Genomic DNA, 24,846 nt, shown 5'->3' on the forward strand with positions numbered 1-24,846 from the left:
GCGCTAGGGATCTGTCACGTCACATTTACAAGCGCCAAAACGGTATTTATAGTAACTGTTAAGTGAGTGAGACGGGGTAAGAGGGGCGAACTGGGGAGAGGTGAGGTTGCATTTGGCTCTAAGCAAATCCACGAGTGTGTATATCCACGTATATCCATGTGAGTGTGTTAATGTTATCCTCACCTAGCATCACTTCACAGCTAGCTGCTGCTGCTGTAGCAACATGTTTTACGCTTTGGATGTTGTTGTTCCTGTCTGTGTCCCCAACAGTAGCCGTAAAAAAGTTTGTAATCTTTGGCAGTGTAGCCAAATACTTATCGGTGTCTTTGCCTCAAGTTTTTTCACGTAGTGTTTAAGCGTAGCGCGTCTGTGTTGCACGTCACCACGTAGGCTCACTATTGGCCGACGCTGGTCATGTGTGTGATGCGTGTGACGTACAACACAGACGCGCTACTATTACACTACGTGAAAAAACTCGAGGCTCAGAGAGAAGGAAATGAATAGTGGAATAAAGTCATTATTTCTGTTGTTTTTTTGTGCACAAAAAGTATTCTCGTCGCTTTATAAACTTAAGATTGAGCCACTGTAGTCACTTGGACTATATTAACGATGTCTTTAATGCATTTTCTGGGCCAGAAAGTTATAACGTCTTTAGAAGCCTATGGAGGAGTGAGCCAGCTCTCAGATTTATTCAAAAATATCTTAATTTGTGTTCCGAAGATGAACGAAGGTCTTACGGGGTTGGAACAACATGAGGGTGAGTAATTACTGACAGAATTTTCATTTTTGGGTGAACTAACCCTTTAAGACCGCCACTGCACACATTTACATTTGTCCCTGTATTCGGTGTGTTTGGTTCATGTGTGTCTGTTTGTATTGGGACTGATGTTTCTGTCAGGTCCTGAAGAAGAAAAATAGCAGACTTACAAAAGCTGGATTGTTTGGTGATATCTGTGATAAGGATCGTTAGTCAATCTGTTGCTCTTGTAAGAACTGATTTTCCTGCTAAAACCAAAGCTGAGATAAAATTCACCCTGCAATAAAGCAATAAAACGCACCCTGGACAGAAGATCGAGAGCACAGGACATTGTCTTGTCCAAACTTATCTCCTTGTTTATATGCATCCCCCCTCTCCCTCATCAAGTCACTAAAAGTTCACTGAGTTTGTCTATATATCACATATGATGTATCTTGTGAATCTATTGTTTTTCCTTCTCATGCGATTGATGAAATGGTCTTAATTTCATTGCAGTCATTGGTATATTGAGAAAGATTGAGAACAGGAGAATCCTGTTGTCCTCTCTGGGTGATGTCTCTTCAAGATATCTGATAATTCTCCCCTCTCCCCCGAAACCAGTTGTTACCCTCTGGGGAACATGATTTGACCCAAAACAACTCTAAAAAATATTGGTATAACCCTTTGTTCTGGTCTGGGTATTTAAGGGTAGGTGACAGAGCAGTCGGTGGGAACCTGTAACCAGGAACGACCACCATTCAGTGCTGTTTCAGTGTTTTCCCATTGGGACACACTCACACACCACTGTGTGTCTCTGTCAGTAATGCATTGCTTACTTTTAGAGTCATCTTTGAGTAACTGATTTCATGTATTTATTATTTCTGAACTGGCTTTTAATCATTTACTTGTGTAATTGACATGATAAATTTTTACCTGACTAATAAATGTTACATCTTGATTTATTCTGAAATCATTATTTTAGTAGATAATGAGCTACCGCAGCTCTGTGTCCAGTATAGGTCAAACTAAAGGCGCAGATGAACGGAGCAGTAGGCACGTCATCTGAAGACCTTTTGATTTCTGGCTATCACTGACTTGGCAAATTGTATGGAAGTGGCTAAAATAAACTACACAAGTTTGTGTCCGTGAGATCCACGTAAACCCGGGGCGTGAGATTCTGTGCGGCATCAGGTCCATAATGAAATAATAATTGAAAATATGGATACTCAGAATAATCAAAAATCTAAATTAAATCAGAATCAGTATTTATGATTATTTCCTAATAAGAAACGCAATCTAAATTTGATTATCATTTGAAATTGGAGTCAGATTAAGCGTAGAGCTAAAGTAATATTGAAACTAAAATTCTATAATAATAATAAATAAAGTGAATAAAGTGAACTTCACTGGAACGCTGAAAAGACATACACACATTATACCTTCACCCAGACCGTTGGACTCCGTCTTTGGGCCAATGGGTGGTCTTTACACTCTTATATCTGATTATTATGGGAGGCTCTGAGAAACACTGCTATGATTTTACAAAATCCAAATGAAAAGATGTATAATGTCTCAAACAAAAGAAAGTAAAACGAGTTTCTTCGACATAAAGATTTATCTCAGTGCTGAACAAATAGTATAAATGGTTTTAATAACATTTATCAAGATGCTTACACAGTCCAGTTTTTAATTCAAGAACTGGCCACCAAACAACACACAGATTTATTCAAAACAAGATGGTAAAAAAATAAAAAATAAAATAATGACATGACCAATTTTTTATATTAGCATTACACAAGTTTAACAAAAAAGTGATGGATATTCAAAAGCAAGAGGCAAAGGTTTGGATCCACTGATGCATCTGCTATGTAACGTAATAAATAAAAAGATTCCAGCATTATGAGCAGTTCTGGAACCTCATTTTGCAATATATATCATGCAATAACAGGATCTGAATCCAACAGAGACTATAATTCACATGAGAGCTTCACTACGGTAAGGGAAAAAGCAAACACAAGTGGAGAAATGCAGGAGAAGATCCAGACATTCTGGACCGGAGAGAATCAGGATTGACTGAAGAGGTTTGCTTTGTGTGAATGTCTGTGAGTGAGACTGAGGGGATCCGTTAGGCCGAGTAATCCTGCAGAATCACACAAATCACACTATTACACTCTGGAGAAAAAGATGTGCTAATATGTGTGAAAGCTTCAACAATTCAAATTTACATTATTTTATTAACAAAAGATTTCTCAATATATTAAGCAGTGGGAAAACATCAGAATATGCAAATACTGTCATCACTGATTGGTCTGTAGTGACATGATCTGGCACATTCAAACTTTATATAACATTACATTTAACAGCAAATTTATTTTATTAAAAAAGTTATTTACATGTGTACGAGAGAAATACATCTGAACTCTGGGTTTCTTGTTCATCTTCGTGTCAAATCTGTGAGGAGAAAACAAATGAACTCCATCATGGTCAGATCAATCATTGAACCCGTTTAAAACCCTGCATGCAACTAACTAAAAAACCCAACATGTCTATGAACTCCACAAGCATGCATCTGAAAAATAAATGCAAAACCAGAACAAAACTGCAGCAACATCTGCGAATGATGAGGCAGAAGCAAGCATCACAGCATTCATCCACGCGACGTGGACGGCCCTACGCAGCTAACGGACAGAAGACACGCGACTGAGAAACAGGAAGTAAAATTGAGACTTACTCAAAGTCATAATCAAACATGCCAGAGGGGCTGAAGGGGGCAGCGTTAGGAAGGAAGAGAGCATCAGAGGTTAGTGCACTAGACGACCAGCACATCAATCCCACAGTGGACTAGATAGGGTGTCAACACTTGGGTTTATATGTAGACACTAAAGCATCCTCTATAGGGCATCAGTGAATATCAGACCCTAACTAGTGCTCATCTTATTTAATGGGAAACGATCCTGGATGCAAACTTAATCTGCTCCAAATCAAACCACACATGACAAAATCAAGATTCACCATCATTTTTGTGGCTTAATGATAGGATTATATCAGCAAATGGATTTTGTACAACAATAAAGACAAATTTGAAAGGGTCTGAAAATAGTTAATATATTAGACCCAGTTAATATCAAACCTTCCAATCCAAAGTAAATTCCCATAAAACATCTCAGTGAGATGTTGAAAACTAGCTCCTCAAAATCTTCCTTCTGTCCATCTAATACAAACACAGATTCAAACGGTTTCATTTGAGTGTTCCATTCTTTAATCAAACCAGCCTATTATACAGTAGGTCTGAACTGGACAAAACAGCATTAGATAAACATTAGGACAGAGTAAGAGTCTTTAGGCCAAATTCATAAGAGAGTAAAGAACAAAAATAAAAGAACAGAAAGGAAAGAACAAAAATGAAACTGAAGTAACTCCTCCCGTTTGGAAAAGAGGCATGGCAATCATAATCATTTATGAATACGTCAATTTATAACTGCTCCCACATCCACTCAGAGGAGTCCACAGGACATCAAATATTTCACAGCCTGTTCTGAATTAGCACTGGATCAGCTGGAATGAGGTCATAAATAAATAACCATCTTATATCCTGGACCCCAAGGGCATGCTGGAGATCGGGTACCTGTGTCTGTTCTTGTTCTTGCATTACTTGTGGCTGTTGTGGTGGCTTCCAGAAGAAGACGAAGCTGCTTTCTTGGGTTTCAGGTCCTGTAAGGCTCCGTCTGCCTCCTCTGTGTCTTCCTGGCTGGGTTCGTTTTCCTGGTTCTGGAGGTCCGGGGACGTGTCGCTCTCTGTCCCGCTGCCTGGCTCGCCTATAGGAGCAGAGGAAAAGGAAAGTTTATAAACATAAAGTGATTAACAGATCAGGCCACTAAATACACTGAATCAAAGTAACTTACAATTCTTGCAAAACAATGTCAAATTGGCTGTTTCTCTTAAAGGTACACTATGTAACTTTTTTTTTCTCAATACATCAATCCTTCTTCCAAAAAGTGTTTTTGTCTTACCCTACTAAACATGTTGTAAGTGTTTATATTTTAGAACTGAAGGGATGTTTTTTTTTCCGTGGGCAAATTGGCAAATTGCATTTATTGCGTGTCTCGTCATATCCGTAAATAGAAAAAAAGTTGCTGGCAAAAAGAGAACATGACAGATCTCGTAATAAAACAATCAACATCGGCTTGGCTTTTCGGAGATGGCAAGAACTGATTTAAAATGTTGTAAAGGCGATGTGGAGATGGTGTTTTACTTACTCAACAGGTGAGTGAGGTATTTTATTGAACAGATAAATTGTCATATGTAGCTCTCTAACAGAGTTGATTGTAAAGCATTATCTATTGTGAAAGGTCATCTTATTATGGTTGTTGTAGCGCTGTGCTAGAATTTATTTTCAAGGAAGTACTGTGTCTATTAATGGGTAAAGCTACAATAACGTCTTCAGCTCGTCAGCTTGAGATCCTTGAGATAGCTGCAGGTTGGAGTAATGGTGTGAAAAAAGTTGTGTTCGACTTGAAGTGGCGCTGTGAAGACCGATCGGTGTATGACATCAAAGCACTGCGAGAGCGATTCGAAACCATAGAGCCGTCTGCTCTCGTGGTACTTTGATGTCAGACACCGATCAGTCTTCACAGTGCCACTTCAAGTCCAACACACCTTTTAACTTTGTGAGCTGCCAACCTAGACAGCATTTCTGGACTTCACATGCACATTCTGAATGTTCATTAGACGATACCCAAAAATGCTGCCTAGGTAGACGATGAGCCTATGAGGGAGGGTAATCCCTACACAGGCAGCTCACTAGGTTTTAAAACACAGTCCATTTAACAATAAATGAAGATTCATGATTAACTGGAATTTCTTGCAAACACAAGAAGTTTGAGACTCTACTCACGTTTTTCATTCATATGATCAGGAATCCCTCCAAGAGCACAAACAGCCTGTAAGACAATTCACACAAAAATGATGAATTTAAATAATTTTCTTAATTATTGTTTAAAATCTTTGTTATTATTTTTTATTATACATTTCTAAAATACTGACTGCCACTGATGTGACAGAGGACTTGCTGAAAAGACGTTCCGCTTCCTTGAACTTCCTGTTCCTCCGATCAGTCTTGCTGTTGGAATTCCTAAAGCAGAAGATAGCTGATGCTGACCTGGATGACTTTAAAGGTCCCCTATTATGCAAAATTCACTTTTGCATGCTGTTTGGACATAAATGTGTGTTGGCAGTGTGTGTACACAACCAGCCAATAGTGATAAAAATCCACTCACTCTCACTTTTTTATAAATTCCCATAAATCATCAGCAGTGTCTCCCAATGCTGTTTTAGTGACGTCACTAAGCACAGGCCCCGCCCACGAGTGTTGACAGACACTGCCGTTTCAACATAGACCCGCCCTGATCGAGTTCACAGCCATAGATGAGAATGTCTCCCAAGCATTGTAGGTGTTGTGTGGCTGGATGTATTAATCCACATAGCTCTCTCTATTTACTCCCGAAATCTGAGGCAGCCGCTGAAGACGAGGTGGAATTATTTTGTTTTTAAAGAAAATGCTCCCTCAACTCTACCGAAATTCGTTTATGTACTTGCGCACTTCTTATAACTTACTGTGTTTACTCAGCTCTTACAGTGATTTTCTGAAGTAAAACTGATGCTTCATTAAACTCATCAGTATATGTTTGATCATCATTCGGACCTGGTCCGAAACAGCAGACTTGTAGGCTATTAATAATGGATACATACAAGCAGATGACAAATACGTTATAACCGTAATTAAACTACTAAACTATACCTGTTCCATCTCTATACAGCACTCTGACTCTGTAGGCATTATTGTCCGACTCCGGGTCGAACTGAACACCGTTACTGAGAGTTTCTGATATTATCATCATTCCGTGAGATGAAATTGTCCTGAGAGACTGAGTGCGAGCTCATGAAGCTCCACCCCCTGTGCCGTGCAGCAGCAGCAGCTTATTTGCATTTAAAGGGCACACACTAAAACAGCACGTTTTTCTGAGCCCCAAAAAATGACAATTTAAACATACTGTAAAAAATTATCTGTTGGGTATTTTGAGCTAAAACTTCACATACACACTCTGGGGACAGCAGAGACTTATTTTACATCTTGTGAAAAGGGGCATAATACGGGACCTTTAATATGTTGCACATTTATATTTTAAAATGAAGAAACTGTATTTTTCTGAAGTCTCCGGTAGAGGCCGCCATTCTCTCACAGTGACTTTTAGATATTTAAACTAAAAAAAAGTTAAAATACATATTGAAAATATGATTTTTGGCAGTGTGAAATGAGAAAGTACCTTCTGCTTGGACGAGAGAAAGATATGGAAGAGTTCCTGCTCCCATTGCATTGTGTTTCTTACATGAAGTTTAAAATGTTTTGTCATGTTGCTTTGCTCTCTCTCACTGTAGATGAAGTGTTCTACAGTTAGTTTGAACAGATGTCGATCTCTCAGGCTCTAAGCGGCCCAGTAGCACCTCACTGCAGTACATGAGATCCAGGGGGCGGAGTTGGTTCTAGATCTAAGGGCTGGAGATTGGTAGGTTTTGGGGTGGGTTTAGGGATCAGGGGGTGGGGATGGGTAGGTTTAGGTATATGTAAGGTAGGAGGAGATGGATCTGGATCCAACTCCTCCACCTGGATTTCACAATTTTGTTTGTTACGGCTGTGAGAAGCTCATCGGCGGACAGTCGTTCATCCCAGATAAGAGCGAGTTTTACTGCTTCCTGTTACGAGGGACGAGGAGGGTTTTGAAAAGCATGCGAGAGTCAGAAGAATTGTTCATTTTGTTGTGGTAGTAAGTTATTTTAGCAGTAGAGAGACATTAGCAGAGAAGGTCGAGAGGAGGGATTTATACAAACCAAGGTCAGCGGCATCTTTCGATTTGCGCCTCTTCTTCTCCCAGTCAACAATGTGATCTCACCATCCCAGGATACTCACTATGGTCAATGTGATCTAAAAGTGTAACCTGAAAGCTCACTCACTGTGTGCTCAAACTGTGGGTTCAGCATGAGAGACCACTGTGATATCATTGTGTTAAACTCTCATTCTGTTAGTTTAGTGAGTTTACTGTGATCTAAAATTCCTCTAATATTGGTCAGTTATATCACAAACATCATGTAGATGTTCATATTTTATTTCCATCAACAAAGTATTTCAAAAATTCAGTTTTCTTGTTTATTTTGTATTCTTTTCAGGTGTTGGCATTTGACACAAATATTTCTATTTGACGGATGCATTCAGATTCTGGTGTTGGTTTAGTGACTCCTTTACACTTCTTAACCTCTATTTCTTTTTTCCCTTGAAAAGACTTGACATCCTGAAACAGAGAGAACAATATGTCAATGCAAACAATTTGATTTCTGGTGTGATTTCTGAAGCCAGGTGACTCTACACATGAGCTGGTAAGATGGCTGGTTCACATGTATCTGGTCATGTGGCAGTACTCTGCAAACACAGGGTCACAGTGCATATTAGCATTATAATATCATATGAGCATATGTGAATAGCAATTAAAGAGACCACTCACCATTTCTCCAGTGTAACAATTCCATGCTGAGTCCAGAACACAACTGTACAGCACAAACGGTTTGCTGACAAATCTGACAAATGCTGACATTTTTCCAGAGTTGAGAAACAGGAACTATAATGTTCCCCAGTGACCGACATTTGAATTTCCATCTCTCAACCTGCTCAACATTTTGAATTCACAATGAGCTCATATAATATTCACACTGTGAGTGTCACTGTATGAGAATGGTCTCATGATCTCATGTGTTGACTGGGATCTGCAGCCCTGAGTTTAGACCGATGCTCACGGAGAACATCACATGACCAGGGGCAGAGGAGGTGACGCGGGCTGGCCTGGATGAAAGGGGGCAAAAGTTGTCTAAGCAAGATGTTAGAATGGAAAAAGAGTATCAGTTGCACTGTTAGTATCTGATGATGATGAGATGATTAGTGGGAGTAAGTGTGTCTGAGACCAGAGAGGACAGATGGAGGGTGAGAGTGAGCGAAGGTTAGAGTGTGTTGTTCCTCCGGTTGCTGATACTTCTCTCTGCTGTCAGGTTCTTTATAGTGGAAAAAGACTATTAAAATATTATTTACACTGAGATTTTTTTTTTTTTTTTTTTTTTTTTTTTTGAGGCAAGACCCTACAGGCAATGTCTGATCAAGACTGGATTTTCATATCATGTTGTTTCAGACACTGGAAAGAAAACATCCAAAATACACTTTTAATTGTTTATTTGATGGTACTTTATTTGCATCAGATTTTAATTACAATGCATATCTTTAAAGATTGCTTTTTTCAGTAGCACTTACACCGAACATTACAGTTTTATTAATATCTATATTCTGAAGGTTTTTACAAAGAGGTTTGTTCATATATAATTTTCCTGATATTTTACAACAATTTATTCCTAAAAACATGGTGAAAATGTATTTGGTGATTTATGGAGTGATAAAAATCAGATCAGATTTCGGATCGATTTCAAGACTTTAATATTCATTTTTAAAATTTTAAATGATCTCACACCCTCCTATCTATCTGATCTTATTATTTTGCACCAGACAGTAAAGAATCTGAGATCGGCAGATAAATTATTGCTCCGGGTACCGCGGTCCTGACTCAAGCGGAAAGGTGATCGAGCCTTTTCGATAGCCGGTCCTAGGTTGTGGAATTCCTTACCTCTTGCCATCCGCTCCATCCCCACGTTGCATTCTTTTAAAACGGCTTTAAAGAAGCACTTTTATAGTTTGGCATTTAATTCCGACCCAGGAGAGACCTAAATATATTAATTTTATGTTGTTGTGTTTTGTATTATCTTTGTTTGGTTTTATTGATGGAATTGTACAGCACTTTGGGCTGCACTTGAGGCAGTAGAAATGTGCTATATAAAAAATAAACTAAACTAAACTAAACTAAAAAGAGAAATCCTAAATCCCCTCTCTAAAAAAATAGATTTATAATGTCAAAAAAATGACACAAGAATTTTGAACCTGACTTCATCCAATATTCAGATTTTTGTTCTGGAGTTTATGCAAATCTGTGCATAGCTAATTAGAAAATGCATCATTTGCATATTTATTCAAACATAATATTTCCGAAAACGTAAAACATTTTTTGGAATTCTTCATGTATTCAATCAAAACAAGTCAAGTCAAGTTTATTTATAAAGCGCTTTTCACAATACAGATTGTATCAAAGCAGCTTCACAGTATTAAATTAAAATAATACAGGGTGGGCCATTTATATACACCGTAATAACATGGGAATGGTTGGTGATAAGTCCTGTTTGTGGCACATTAGTTTATGTGAGGGGGCAAACTCCTCAAGATGGGTGGTGACATGGTGGCCATTTTAGAAGTTGGCCATCTTGGATACAACTTTTGTTTTTTCAATAGGAAGAGGGCCATGTGACACAAACTTATTGGTAATGTCACAAGAAAAACAATGGTGTGCTTGGTTTCAACGTAACTTTATTCGTTCATGAGTGATTTACAAGTTTCTGACCACTTATAAAATGTGTTCAATGTGCTGCCCATTGTGTTGGATTGTCAATGCAACCCTGTTCTCCCACTCTTCACACACTGAATGGCCCCCAAGGTCTCCCGATCTGACCCCCTTAGACTTTTATCTTTGGGGTCATCTGAAGGCAATTGTCTATGGTGTGAAGATACGAGATGTGCAGCATCTGAAACTACGGATACTGGATGCCTGTGCTGGCATTTCTCCTGCGGTGTTGCTATCAGTGTGTGAAGAGTGGGAGAACAGGGTTGCATTGACAATCCAACACAATGGGCAGCACATTGAACACATTTTATAAGTGGTCAGAAACTTGTAAATAACTCATGAACGAATAAAGTTACGTTGAAACCAAGCACACCATTGTTTTTCTTGTGACCTGTCGATGTGATGTGTCACATCGGAACCGAAAAACTCCATCAGGAATCGCCGATGATCACAGCATCGCGTTCTGTTTCACGACGAGGGGAGAAGCGGTTTTGGGTGGATATCTCGAAAACCGGGAGGGTCGGAGAGAGTCTTGGTCTAGACCTGACTCGCGTCTTCCACTGCGGAACCACACTGTAAAAATAAAAGGTGCCTGGAGGAACCTTTTGGGGTTCTTCACTTTGCCACACCGGCGGAACCGTCTGTAGATCCTCTAGGCACCCTTTAAAAAGGGCCGGTTCTCTGAGGAACCACACAGGTTTCCTGAGGAACTCTTACAGTGCCCTCCATTATTGAACCCCCTGGTAAATATGATCAAAATTGGCTGTAAAAAATAAATCTGCATCGATTATCCTTGTGATCTTTCATTCAAAAAATGTGCAAAATTCTAACCTTTCATTGAAGTAAAAGAATTGAAAGTGGGGGGAAATCACATTATGAAATAAATGTTTTTCTCCAAAACATGTTGGCCACAATTATTGAAACCCCTAGAATTTTTTACGAGTAAAATATCTCTGAAGTATATTCCCATTAATATTTACCTTTTTTAGTACACCAGGGTGACTAGGAACATGAAACTGTCCAGCTATGACTTCGTGTTTCACAGGAGTTTAAATATGAGGAAACACAAAGGCCAAATCCCCTTAATCATCCATCACAATGAGTAAAACCACAGAATACAGTTCTGATGCGTATAGCAAAAGATTGTTGAGCATCACAAACTAGAAAGTGGCTGTAAGACAATAGCTAAAGAATTGAAAATCCCCATTTTGACCATCAGGGCAATAATTAAGAAGTTATAACCAACTAAAGATGTTATGAATCTGCCAGGAAAAGGACGTGTGTCTATACTGTCTTAATGCACGGCGAGTATGAAAGTTTGAGTGGCCAAAGACTCTCCAAGGATCACAGATGGAGAATTGCAGAGATTAGTTGAGTCTTAGGGTCAGAAAGCCTAAAAAAAAATTTATCAAACAACCCCTACATCCCCACATGTTGTTTGGGAGGGTTTAAAAAAAAACCTCCTCGCTCCTCCAAAAACAAATTCCAGCAAATTTAATTGTCAGACACGACTGGATCTTCAAACAACACAGGGTTCTGTGGTCAGATGAGACTAAAACAGAGCTTTTTGGCAGCAAACACACTAGATGGGTTTGGTGAACACAAGGATAAAAAGTACCCCATGTGCAAGGCCGGACTTACCATTGGGCTTGACTGGGCTCAAGCCCATGGGCCCCGCCCAATAGGGGGCCCCGTCCGTTTACGTTTGATTTTTTTCAATAATATGTCAGTCATTTAATTTTTCATTTAAAGTTTGTTGATTGGTCTAGCATTGTTATTGGCCCTGCCCTGCAATGAAAAATGTAATTTAATTAGCTAAATTAAATGTCAGTCATCTTGAGGTTTGCTGATTGGTTATTGGCAGTTAGTGCCTCGTTTACTGCCGAACCGTTGAAAAAACCTGTCTGCATAGACAGTAGCCGCATTTCCATTAGGCTACCCTTCAAATTGCGCAAATTGAAATTGCGAAATGAAAATAAGCACAATGGAAACTCGTCAATTTTTTACGCTCGCATGAGGTGGTTTTTCAGGCAATTCGAAAAAAGGAATATTTCGCAAAACTGCAATGGAAACAGTTTTTGCGCATTTACAGTCACCTGAGTTAGAAGACGCGGTGTGTTTGAGGTCCATGTTATAGCTACGCAAATAATAATAATTTTATATTATTTAATTATAACATTTAATAGGCTATATTTAGAAGACGCTTTTATGCAAAAAAGGAACAAAGCTGAATGTGGAGCGCGCACTGCATGGCACGAAGGCGCGGCCGCGAACACTTGCATTTTCCTATCAATAGTGGAAACAACTTAAAATACTTTGACCATTTCTGCTCATACAGAAAATAATACATTATTCCCAACTACTTTTATTTGTGTAAACTCACAATAACAAGAAAACGTTGTGCTTTTGATAAAATAAATGAAAACAATCAGACGCACTTGCATGATCTCCGTAAACTGGAGCGCGAGAACTGAAACAAAATATAGCCTATGCAGGCTTAAGCTTGAAATGTCCACTTTAAAACGAACAAATTCGAATCGAAAGCTAATACCTTCTGATTAATCCGTATGAAATGTGCATTTCTCTCTAAAGGCGCATCTGCTTAACAGCGGAGATGGAGATGTGATTTTAGCCAAAGCAATAGTTTATTAATAATATTAATGGCTCTTCTCATTCAGCACTGCGGGAAAAACATCAATTCCAGGTTCTAATTTGGCCTTTGAAAACCAGAAAAATCGACATGTTTTCCATATTAATTTGTGAATATTTTAAATGTTTAATAAAGGGGCAAAAAGTCATAAACAGAAATCTGAAAATTCTTCGATATTTACTTTTTTTGCGCAGCAGTTGGTGTAGCCAGTTCAAATTAAAATGTTGGTGTTCAACTTTGCGTTTTAAAAAGACAACAACTGTTCATTTTTCGTTTTTCAATTACGGGTTAAAAAAGGAAAAACGAATGGACACAAAAGTAGCCTACATGGATCGTTTGGACAGAATACGAGACAGAGTTCTTTATTAAATTCATAAAAGAAATAAAAATTAACCTATAGGAATACTGGATTCTAAATCTCAAAGAAATGCCTCAATCAAAACATATGTTTTCCAGGTTAATACGTGTTTTATTCTCATTCTGACCAAGACATTTGTGCATTGCAATAAACTTATGATCACTTTGAACTTTTTTAATCATTATTTATTTATTGGAAAAAAACTTTTTTCAAGCTTCAATCAGTGGTCATATAAATAAATTATTACGTTTTTTTTTTTAACACTTAACACTGTCTATGGTACCAGTCACCTTTTGAGTAGCTTTGCACTTCAAATAACGATTGGATCGATTATATTGTTACGCCACCAGATGGCGACAAATTACTTTTAAAAAACATTTGTCATTGAATCGTTCATTCAGGAGATTCGTTCAAAAATACTGATTCATCTATGAAACAAGTGCATTTGATTGAGGAATTGAATCATTCATTCAAACCCAAGTTTTTTGTTTTGTTTTGTTTTTTTTATAATTCAGATTAATTAAACATTTTAATAGACTTCAGCAATTAACATAAATTATGTTATTTTGTTTAGTTGTTTGTTCCGAATCGTGATCTTTATTTTTATTCTCAGTTTATCCAGAATTGTGTAGCTCTAATATACAGCTTGTATGTATCATTTTGTTCTATTTAATGTAATGTAAAAAAGGTAGGGCCCGAAAGTGACTCAAGCCCAGGGGCCCCCACCACCCTAAGTCCTGCCCTGCCCATGTGTACAATTTAATATACCATTGGATCTTTAATGTTGTGGGCATATTTTTCTGCTGGAGGTCCTGGACTTCTTGTTCAGATACATGGCATTGTGGATTCTATCAAATATCAACAGATAAAAAATCAAAACCTGACGCCTTCTGCTAGAAATCTTATAATGGGCCGTGGTTGGATCTTCCATCAGGACAACGATCCAAAACAAACATCAAAATCAAAACAAAAATTTGTTGTGGAGCACAAAATGAAGCTTCTGCCATGACCGTCTCAGTCCCCTGACCTGATGAGTGGGCTGAACTGAAGAGGAGAAGCACCAACATGGATCTGGGAATCTGCAGGATCTGGAGAGATTCTGTGTGGAGGAATGGTCTCTGATCTCTTGTCAGTTATTCTCCAAACTCATCAGGCATTATAGGAGAAGACTCAGAGCTGTTATCTTGGCAAAAGGAGATTGCAAAAAGTATTTAATAAAAGGGTTTCAATAATTGTGGCCAACGTGTTTTGGAGAAAAACATTTATTTCATAATGTGATTTTCCCCCCACTTTCAATTCTTTTACTTCAATGAAAGGTTAGAATTTTGCACATTTTTTGAATGAAAGATCACAAGGATAATCGATGCAGATTTATTTTTTACAGCCAATTTTGATCATATTTACCAGGGGGTTCAATAATTGTGGAGGGCACTGTATATTAGGCACCGTGTGGAACCACTGTGGGTGCCTCCAGGAACCAAATTTCATTTTTTTTTTATATTTAATTTCATGTTGTTACTATGGTTACCTTTGACTTCTATTATAATAAACAAATTGAACCAAATACAAAATAAGAATTGTTTATTACATATTTGATATTCATTTTTATACATACACTTCCATGTACATGGGAAAAAAAGCTAACAATTAATATCAATGAATACACAAAAAAATATAATACATAAGCAACATGAATAATCAACCATACAATAGATAAACAAGAAAAGACATCTCAACAAAATGTATGGAAACACATATATTCCATGAAATAAAACAATGTAAAAAAAATATATACATTTGACTAATTAAAAATGTCCATCTTCACTTAACTTTAAAACATTTGTGTTTCAGTCCGATGGTAAGTCTGACATCACTGTTTCCAAGTCCAAAAGCTCTATCAGATGCCAAAAACAAACAGTGCTAATATAATACACTCATTGTGCTGTAATATTCCTGAAAATTATGATCCTAACCTTTATCTCTATACCGAAATCTCAGATGGTTAGTTATTCAGCTATTTTGAATCATAAAATGTTGAAGTCTGGATGCCGTTTGACTGGAGACTGTAATGTACACTGTGGCTTTTGAAAAGCTTAAATGTGTGACTTGAATCAACAGTGTTCATAAATGGTTGTTGAGTATTCTCATGAAACAAGATAGAGGAAGTAGAGGCTTCGACCTGGAAACAGTATTAAGGTGCAGTAAAATTATCTGTTGTTCTGTGAATGTTCACTGGTGAATTCAGTCATTTCAATAAGAATCCACACGATCAGCAATTTCGTTTGTGGTCAAAAATGTCACTATGGGACCAAGTTGGTGTGAGGTAAAGAGTTAGAAAAGTGAAAATGTACAGCAGATTAGTTTTCCGTTTGTTTTTCCTCTTTTCTGGTGGATGGTCCAGGCACTTCAGTGATTTTCAGGTCTACAGGAGGATTTTTATTCTTGATCAAACTTGTATTTCAGCTTACCGAGATCTCTGCAAAGCACAAAATGTACTGTTAGTAATGTTATTAAAGTGATAGTTGTGAAATTTAAATAATTTCCTAAGCCTTGTGACGTTCCAAACCTGTTTGACTTTCTGTCTGTGGAACCCAAAAGCAGATCTCAGGCATAATGCAACCCCTGTCACCATTCGCTTTCACTGCATGAAACACAAGCATAATGTAAATCATTCATGAAACCATTCTTATGTACACTTGTCTGGTTCAATTCAATGAAACAATTTATATAAAAATGGTTAAGCTCCAAAAATGTCCCAGAAAAGATCCTAAAAATAATCAATGAGTTCACAACTCATGTGTTATGGGTTGTGTTGCAAGTCTTCTGGAGCCATATAATAGTTTTGTCCTTTTTTTTTTTTTTTTTTAGAAAAAGAACAAACTTGAAGTTATAATTCAGAGTTAAAATGTCTTATATTCAAATGCAAATGATAAAGATATAAGAAAATTGCATAGCATTATTTGTGAACCAAACCTGTGATATTATTTTTCTGGGTAACATGAATGAGATTTGAGAGCATGAGGGAAGATTTTCAGAGAAAAACTGATTAAAAAACAAAAGTACACACACAGTCAAACAATACAATTTCACACAGAGAAAGTTCATAGTAATAAAGTACTGCATGTGGTGCGGGTACTTACTGTAATTCAATGTTGCCACTGAAATGTTCAGATTATTTTACAAAATGTACTGGTTGTTCTGGGGAAACAAAAGAACAAAGCAAAATATTTATTGACCATAAATGGCTTTAAAATGGTATTTGAGAGAATGAGGACACCTGTAGTAAGTTAAAGTAAGGCTAAACAAAAACAGACCAAATACAAACCTGCTTTTGTTATTCATAACAAATGCCAGTGACAACAGCAGGAATCAGCTAAAGGGCCATTCCACCGAATGGGTGACATTTGCTTGTTGTAACTCTTAAAAATGAAACTTAATTTTTTTTTATTTTTTTTTAACACTGAATCTAATACTCAAATATTTACCTATTCAAAATGTGTATTGGTCAATCTCAGGCAACTTTATTTAATTTTTTACAAGGTTTCTAAGCAGAAGATGGATGCATGTTTTCACAGTCCTGTTACCGAAACTCATGTGACATTTAAAAAGCATGTTTAAAAGCATGTCAATTATTCCTTTGTTTTCCCCACAAGAAAGTGTTTATTTTAAAGATATTGTTGGTTATATGTTCAAATAACTGATATTTGTGACAAAAAAAAAAAATCACTATATATTAAGGCAAAGTTTATTTTAATAAAAAACAAAGCCATTTTTTTATTTTAAAGAAGACCGAAGCCTCAAGTTTATATATTTTTTTATAATTTAATTTATTAAACAATTGTATACATGATGGACCAAACAAAACTGATAAAAACAGTGGTTTAACTTTATTTTTTTAGAAAATAAATAAATAATAGTAACAGGAATGAACACTTGGTAACAGGAATTAACTATTTCATAACAGGAATGAGGAACAGGAAACAGGAATGAGTGTCCATATGTGTGTGCACGAGAGAGAGTGTACATTACTGTGTGTGCATAAGATTTCTATGTTGAAGTGATGTACTATATGCTAGTAGTACTTCACAGCAAAGGAGGTGGAAAGAGAAATAATATTTACAGTATTAAATCAACAAAACAGAGGACTCTATTCACTCCTGTTATTTTAACTCACTCCTGTTATTTTTCATATAAGTAACAGGACTGAAAGTAACAGGATTGAGTTTTTAAGCAAAAAGTTATCAAATACATGACATATGGCCACATAGCATACATGCTAATAGCATGAGGACACTGAGCAAATTCTAGTAACTTAACAAAAGTTAATATCTTTAAAATAAACAAATCCATTCTAAGAAATTATTTAGGTAACAGGATAGTATGTTGAGATTGACCTTCTCAGTCATAGTTACAATTTCATCAAATATACAGAAATTAAAATAAGAGGACTAACTTATGGTCTTCCCATTGCCTTTAGAAGATCAAGATGATGCAACTTCCTGTTGAAAATGTGTCTTGTGGAATATTCCAAGGTTTTCAGAGGGGGGAATGTGTTAGGGTAACAGGAGTGAAAACCCGGGGACATGACTAAAATGTGTATTTTATCTAAAATATTAGATAAAATATTTTTTTCTCATAAAAACAAACAAACATTTTAAATACATTGGATATAAAGTCACACAACAATCCCCAAAACTTAATTTCTGAAGGATTTTAATCATTATATTTCATGGCAAAGTTTAGAGACAGAGAGTGGGGACATGCAGAAAATGCTATTTGTTGTGTTCTATGTAGTTTTTATTAATGTTTTTAATTATAAATTTTATAATTTGTAGTTAGCTTAATATGCAGGACATTTTGCTTAATAATAAAATGTATTTTAGAGTTAATTTTCATGCAATTTTATACATATGATGTTCTGGGGACATAAATGCCACCCATTTGGTGGAATGGCTCATAATTAGTTAGGCTATATCAGCAATTTGACGACACATTTGTAAGGAATATGTTGAACTGAATGACTAAATCAATCTAAGACAATAAGTCAATAATTTCCATCTGTTCATTAACGTTAACGTTAGATCAACGTAGTTAACATCGCGGCTAAAACCTTCATACCAGATACTGTGCAATAAACGAGTGGTAAACACTGTACAAACGTAGTAATGTATAATAAATTTAGTTTATATATATGCGTGTTTGAATATATGGCGAGTATACTCTGTATTTATATATATTTGGCGAGTTCACAAACCTTGTAACGGTGAGCCGAACAAACGGTGGAAGCTTTGATGAGGGGAGCCGTTGCTTTCAAAGTTCAAACCCGATGACGTCGATCAGCTGAGCTTTGTTGCGCGAGAGCAGCGCGAGCATCACTGAAGCGACGACAGCAGAGGAATAGCAGCAGTTTCGAATAAAATAAAACAGAATAAAACTTCTCTCCTCCTGGTTCTTCTTCATTATTAATATTATTATAATTTTTTTGTGTTGTTGTTTAAGGTTTAAATTATTTAATAAAATAGGCCTATAGGCCTACCAAATAAATTTAATCTGAAAGTGAAAAAGACATAGGTTACTGTTAAATGTAGCCTAAATGCATTAAAGTATATTTGTATTGTAGGTCTACTAAAAACACACTCAAGTACATTTTTAATACATTTAATTGTACATCTTTTTCACCTGGGTATGTATACTGAATCAAACTTAAGTATAGCCTATACTCACTTAAAAATGTTGGGTTAAAAATAACCCAACGAATAACCCAACTGTGGATTGGTATAGCACCTTCCCAACTGTGGGTTATTTTAACCCAATGCATTGGGTTAAACTCCAGTTGGGTTAAAATAACCCAACAGTTGAGTTAAATATTTATTTTTATTTATGACCTTATTTTAATAAATAAAATACAAATTGTTTTCAAATACAGATTGTTTATTTGTATAAACAATACATATGTTTCAACAAATATATTTTTCAATTACAAACTATATATTGGGGAGTCTAGCATTTAATGTAAATACACATAATTGTGTACATAAATTCAAAATGCACAAGTGTATACAACACACATAACAAATTCAAAACCTATGCAAATATGTACAAACAGTACACATTCAAAACCTACACAAAAATGCACATAGCATACATACAATTGTACAGCATACAGCACACAAAAATTCAAAATGAACACTAAATTTAGAACTACACATTAATAACCTATACATTTAATTCAATAACCTATACAAATATGGACAGAATACACAAATTAATAACAATAAATCCCAATCACAACTTTATTAAAAGGTCTTCACTGTACACTGAATGCATTGATGTGTTAGTGTAAACATACCTTGAGTAATAAAACTACAAATACATATGTTGACTACTGGACCTAATGATGATGATGAAAGTTCTTAATGAGGCAGGACCTCCTCCAGATATATTAAAATTTGCATGCTACAAAAACTCCCAAAATGGGTGCAGAGGTCTTGAAATAGTTTATGTCATAGATGTAAAACATTTTTGAAACACATCAAGTCATGTGGATCCGGGCTTGTCTCACTGTTTCTCACTTGTCTCCAACCTTAAAAGAATAAATAATGTTCAGTTGGGCATGCACTGTGACAACATCAACAGTGTTAAATTATGAAAAAGTTATATCAAAGCAGAGCTGTATTGAATTAAATTATGGTCACTCTAATTAGTCATTACACCTGCTGTTAAATGGTTAGTTCACCCAAAAATGTAAAATCGGTCAATAATTACTCGCCCTCATGTCTTTCCAAACCTGTAAGACTTTCGTTCATCTTCGGAACACAAATAAAGATCTTTTTGATGAGTCTTACAGATTTCTGTCCCTCCATTGACAGCTACACAACTATCACTTTTAATCCCCAGAAAGGTAGCAAACACATCATAAAGGTAATACATGTTACTCCAGTGGTTCAACCTCAATTTTATGAAGTGACATGAGTATATTCTATCCCTTAACCATAATTTATCACTTTATTTACAACATATTAAACTCAAACGCATGTTCACGAGAGCACCTCGACATTAACATGTTGTGTTAATGCGCGAGCAGACGACAAGAGCGTGAAAGCAACAATTATGTATTTTTGCACAAAGCACTCGCGTCAGTTCATAAAATTGAGGTTAAACCACTGGAGTCACATGGATTACTTTAATGAAGTCTTTACTACCTTTCTGGGGCTTGAAAGTGGTAGTTGTGTATACTGTCAATGGAGGGACAGAAATCTCTCAGATTTCATCTAAAAGATCTTCTTTTGTGTTCTGAAGATGAGCGAAAGTCTTACAGGTTTGGAACGACATGAGGGTGAGTTAATCATGACAGAATTTTCTTTTTTTGGATGAACATGAGCTGAAGAGCAGTGTAATTTATCAAAATTGACTTGATAGTGTTGCTTTTACTTACAGGCCAAATGTCATTTAAGCTGCGCTTCATTTCAGCATATGTTGGACACACCATTTTTCCATTTGTGAGGTATGGCGATGATGGAAGGATGTCAGGCCATTTCTCCAGGATCATCTTTGAAAGACAAGAAAAAAACAGTTTTCAACTATACCACACATGTGTGAACCTAATTTCATATGCACTTAGACACAGCCAAAACAATTTTCCAAAATAAGACACCCCTTCCATATACAGTAGAGGGTATGCACTGACGTCACTTTCCCACCGAAGAGATGTTGCGTGACTGGATTTAATAGGGGAAACTGCGAAAACGTGAATAAAACAAACGATTATCAGTTTAAACTAAAGGTTGGACTCGATATAGTGTTCCTTACAACTTAACAAAGATCCAGTGATCTGTGGATATTGACATGCAGCCAGGAATCCTGTTTCCTGATATTTATATGAGCCTGATTTAGACACCAAAAAAAACAAACAAAAAAAAAACCTATTTGCCTGTGAACGCTTTATATAACGACTATATAAGTCCGGGTGATCACTTCTATCAATGTTATATATATTATATCGTCCAGCCCTAAAACTTTTATAGTTTTTTGTCAATGTTTATTTAAAAACATCCAATTATGCGCTCCATTTGCTTCTCTGTACTGTAGTGATGGGTCGGTCATGAATGATTCGTTTATTTTGAACGAATCTTTAATATGACTCGGGACTACTGAGTCTGTACTGGAAACAGAAATTATTAGTTCATCTCTTGAGTCTTCGGGTTCGAGTCCGAGTCTTGTGTTCTTCCTGTCAGTCCCATAGAGGCTATGCTGTCAGTACCGGAAAGAGAAATGATTAGTTCATCTCTCGAGTCTTCGGGTCTGATTCTTCTCTCTGAGTCTTTCATTCTTTTGTCACATGACAGCGCTGGACACATAAATGAGTTACTAATTTTTTAACAGTAACATGTTACATTTTTGGTCTCAAATTATAGCTTTTTAATTTCTTTAAATTTATAATTTAAGAATTTCTGTTATGATGGATCTTTTCCATATGAATGAGGTACTAAAGAGTTGGTAATGCTTTAAACTTTATCTATGATGGGGCAAACCACTTTGATAAAGATTATATATATATATATATATAGTCTAATAACAACAGTTCCGTGACATAAAACTAAACGACTCGAACCCGAGAGATAAACTAATCAATTCTGTATCCGGTACCGATTGCATAGCTCAGCTTATGTAGTCACGTGTTGAAAGAAATGACTCGAACCCGAAGTCGATAGACTCGAAACGTGAACTAATCAATTCTCTATCCGGTATTACAGACTGCAAAGCTCAGTTTATGAGGATGTCACGGGATGAACGAACGGCTTAGATTGGGTAAACTAACAGACTGCATAGCCCGAAGACCCAGATAAATAAATTAATCGTTTCTGTTTCTCATAATTTGGCCTCTTCCTTGCATTGCATTTTTTTTCTTATTCTAAATGTGATCAACATTTGATGTGTTTGGGGAATTTGGCTATTGACATGTAACATTTAAATACATTCTGCTGAAATTAACGAAATGACTTGAAAAAATATTTATTAATTTTTATGAATGAGATGCAAAGATCCAAGTTAGTAAAATGATCCGAACTTCCCACTACTACGTCACGTGCATACATATTAAACTCACCATTCCAAGAAAACTGTGAAGTCTGGGATATTCTCTAATGATTTCTTCAGCAGTTCTTGCAGTTTGTTGAGGTGGTGTGTCTCACGAACTCCTCGACTTGGCTGTGAGGACTTCTTGCTTTCTTTTGCCACTCAATCATTGTCAGTCATCAAACAGCTCAGACTATATTGAAATAAAAAAATACTGTATTGAAATTACAGAAGACAGCTAAAAAAAAAAAAAAAAAAAAAAAAAACATAAGTAATTATCTGTACCTGGATCTGTAGTAGCCCCAGCACTGCACATTTCGTATCTCTAATCATTATTCAACTTACCAACTTGTTAGTAGAGGGACTCCAAGACCGGTGCCAGATAAGGAAGACATCCAAAATGTGTACTGTACACTGTCCAGGACCAGAGTTGAGAACCATTGTCATCCAGCAGCATAATACTTTCATTTACTCCTTTCTGTGTTGGAATTAAGCAGAAAAAAATAAATATTTTCAGAAAAGTAAACTAACTTAGTCCTTAAAAACTTGTTACTACAGTAAATCAAGGTAATCTGTGTATTGGAAAACATCAACTTTCTTTAACTAATCATGAACTAATCGTTTATTTGTTGCACAATGTTTCCCATTTCAATGTTGTTGGGAATATCTGCACTTTTTCATCTTTCTTTCATCTCGGGAGATTTCAGCGAATTCAAACGCTTCTCACTGCACCTCACAGCGCTGTTGCGGTGTCGTGTGACCCATAGGTGTGACCGATGTCTGAGCTCGCGCCGCTGGGCCGAGCTGATAAATGGTCCGTGCACTACGGTTCATATGAGTAGAGCTCTTTCGTTCCGCATTTAGTGACAATTGTAGTCGCACCTGTACAAAAAAAGTACGTTACCAGTCTGGAGCACTGCTTCAGCTGTGACAGCTTAAAGTCCCTTTAAGACATTTGCTATCACGAATAAACAATTGCTATCCGTAAAACAGGCGTAATGCTAGTGATTTCAGACTAAGGCCTACTTAGTTTATTGTAGTAGGTAACTGGTAGTAAACGGTTTCGCTAGTATAATGTTATAATTAATTACTTTATTACTGCTAGCGACCTAACGGCGATAGCTAGGATTAATTTCCAATCGATCTCACTTCCCGGAGATCATTAAAACGGTCTAAAGGGAACTTCGTTTTTAAAAAATATAAAATTCATATTTAGAATAATTATATTCAACGTCTCAGTACACAATACTTAATGTTATATATACATAAAAACGATATGACTTACCTTTCATAATCAGGATGCAGCAGCAGCTCCTGCGTTGACTGTCTGTCACTGGACCGTTAAAATTTGAACCGTCGCTGCAGAAACCGTAGGCTATTTAACCCAACAGTCGGGTTATTTCTAGAAATTACCCAACGATTTTAAAAATGACCCAATATTTTTGGAAAATAACCCAACATGTTGACCCAATATGTGTAACCCAACGGTGTCGGAATCGCGATGCATCAGAGACTTCAGGAGACAATGGATAATGGTCAGTTCCTGTTGGAGGCTTGACCAAGAACTGGGGCTATGGTGAGTGTCTTATAGTGCTTGATGACGAGTTTGCTGATGGTGAACAGGTGCACGTGATTAGTAATCTGGAGAGTGAATGCAGGTGTGCCAAAGAGGATCCTGGGTAATGTAGTTTATGACAGAGCCAGGGAGAACCAGGGAAACCGTGACTCACGTGTCTTTTTGCTGTGAAATCTAAGTAAATGTAAGAATAACGTTTATATTGTTAGTAATATTTCAAGATGAACACTTATTGGACTTATGAACACTTATTCAACTTAGGCTTGCTTAATTTTCCATACATCTGTTTTTTAGGAAAAATCATGTTCAAATGTGAGTATTAAATATGATACATTTATTTGTTCATCTCTCAGTCATCATTGTTTTGCATTATATGTTTTGCCTCCCACAATAAAAACTACAGATATTTGATTATAAAACTAAGCATTTAAATATCATCTAACTAAGATATTGGGAGATATAGAGTGACAACTGAATTTTACATGGATTGTATGCTATACTGTTATAAAAATCTTAATGATTTACATTACAAACAATCAGAATTTCATCCATTTATGGGGCAAATAAATAACAGCAACAACAAATTGCATGTTTTTACTCAGTTTGGACCTTTGAATAAAATTGAGGTGTTTTTTCCCCTCCAATTATGAGCTTCATATTCTCACTATAACATATTAGCCATTAAATCGTATAGAATATGATATTCAACAAAAAAACACATATCCATTTATTTTTCCAAAAGATTTCATTTTGTCTAAAGGTATAAACTACCATATATATATATATATATATATATATATATATATATATATATATATATATATATATATATATATAACCCTAACCCTTTATTCCAGAGCATTTGATGTTTTGTATCGATTATCTTTGAATTGATTATGAAATTGGGATGAT

The 24,846-nt window shown here is 36.3% G+C and overlaps 3 long non-coding RNA genes across 3 annotated transcripts; all 3 read right to left on the bottom strand.

Annotated features, from left to right (window-relative positions):
• Positions 1–3,155: 3,155 nt before the first annotated feature.
• LOC307163597 lies at positions 3,156–5,691 on the bottom strand. Its single transcript, XR_013822108.1, has 3 exons — positions 5,631–5,691; positions 4,362–4,551; positions 3,156–3,187 (listed from the first exon to the last, which is right to left on the bottom strand). It is a non-coding gene; the product is annotated as an uncharacterized lncRNA (long non-coding RNA).
• Positions 5,692–14,848: 9,157 nt separating this feature from the next.
• Positions 14,849–16,866, bottom strand: LOC307163598. The gene is made up of 3 exons (XR_013822109.1): positions 16,424–16,866; positions 15,850–15,924; positions 14,849–15,759 (listed from the first exon to the last, which is right to left on the bottom strand). It is a non-coding gene; the product is annotated as an uncharacterized lncRNA (long non-coding RNA).
• Positions 16,867–18,779: 1,913 nt separating this feature from the next.
• On the bottom strand, positions 18,780–24,495 carry LOC307163591. Its single transcript, XR_013822102.1, has 4 exons — positions 22,704–24,495; positions 22,390–22,551; positions 20,719–20,832; positions 18,780–19,866 (listed from the first exon to the last, which is right to left on the bottom strand). It is a non-coding gene; the product is annotated as an uncharacterized lncRNA (long non-coding RNA).
• Positions 24,496–24,846: the final 351 nt, after the last annotated feature.

Source organism: Squalius cephalus (genome assembly GCF_949319135.1).
Source record: "Squalius cephalus genome assembly, chromosome: 8".
NCBI lineage: Eukaryota > Metazoa > Chordata > Actinopteri > Cypriniformes > Leuciscidae > Squalius > Squalius cephalus.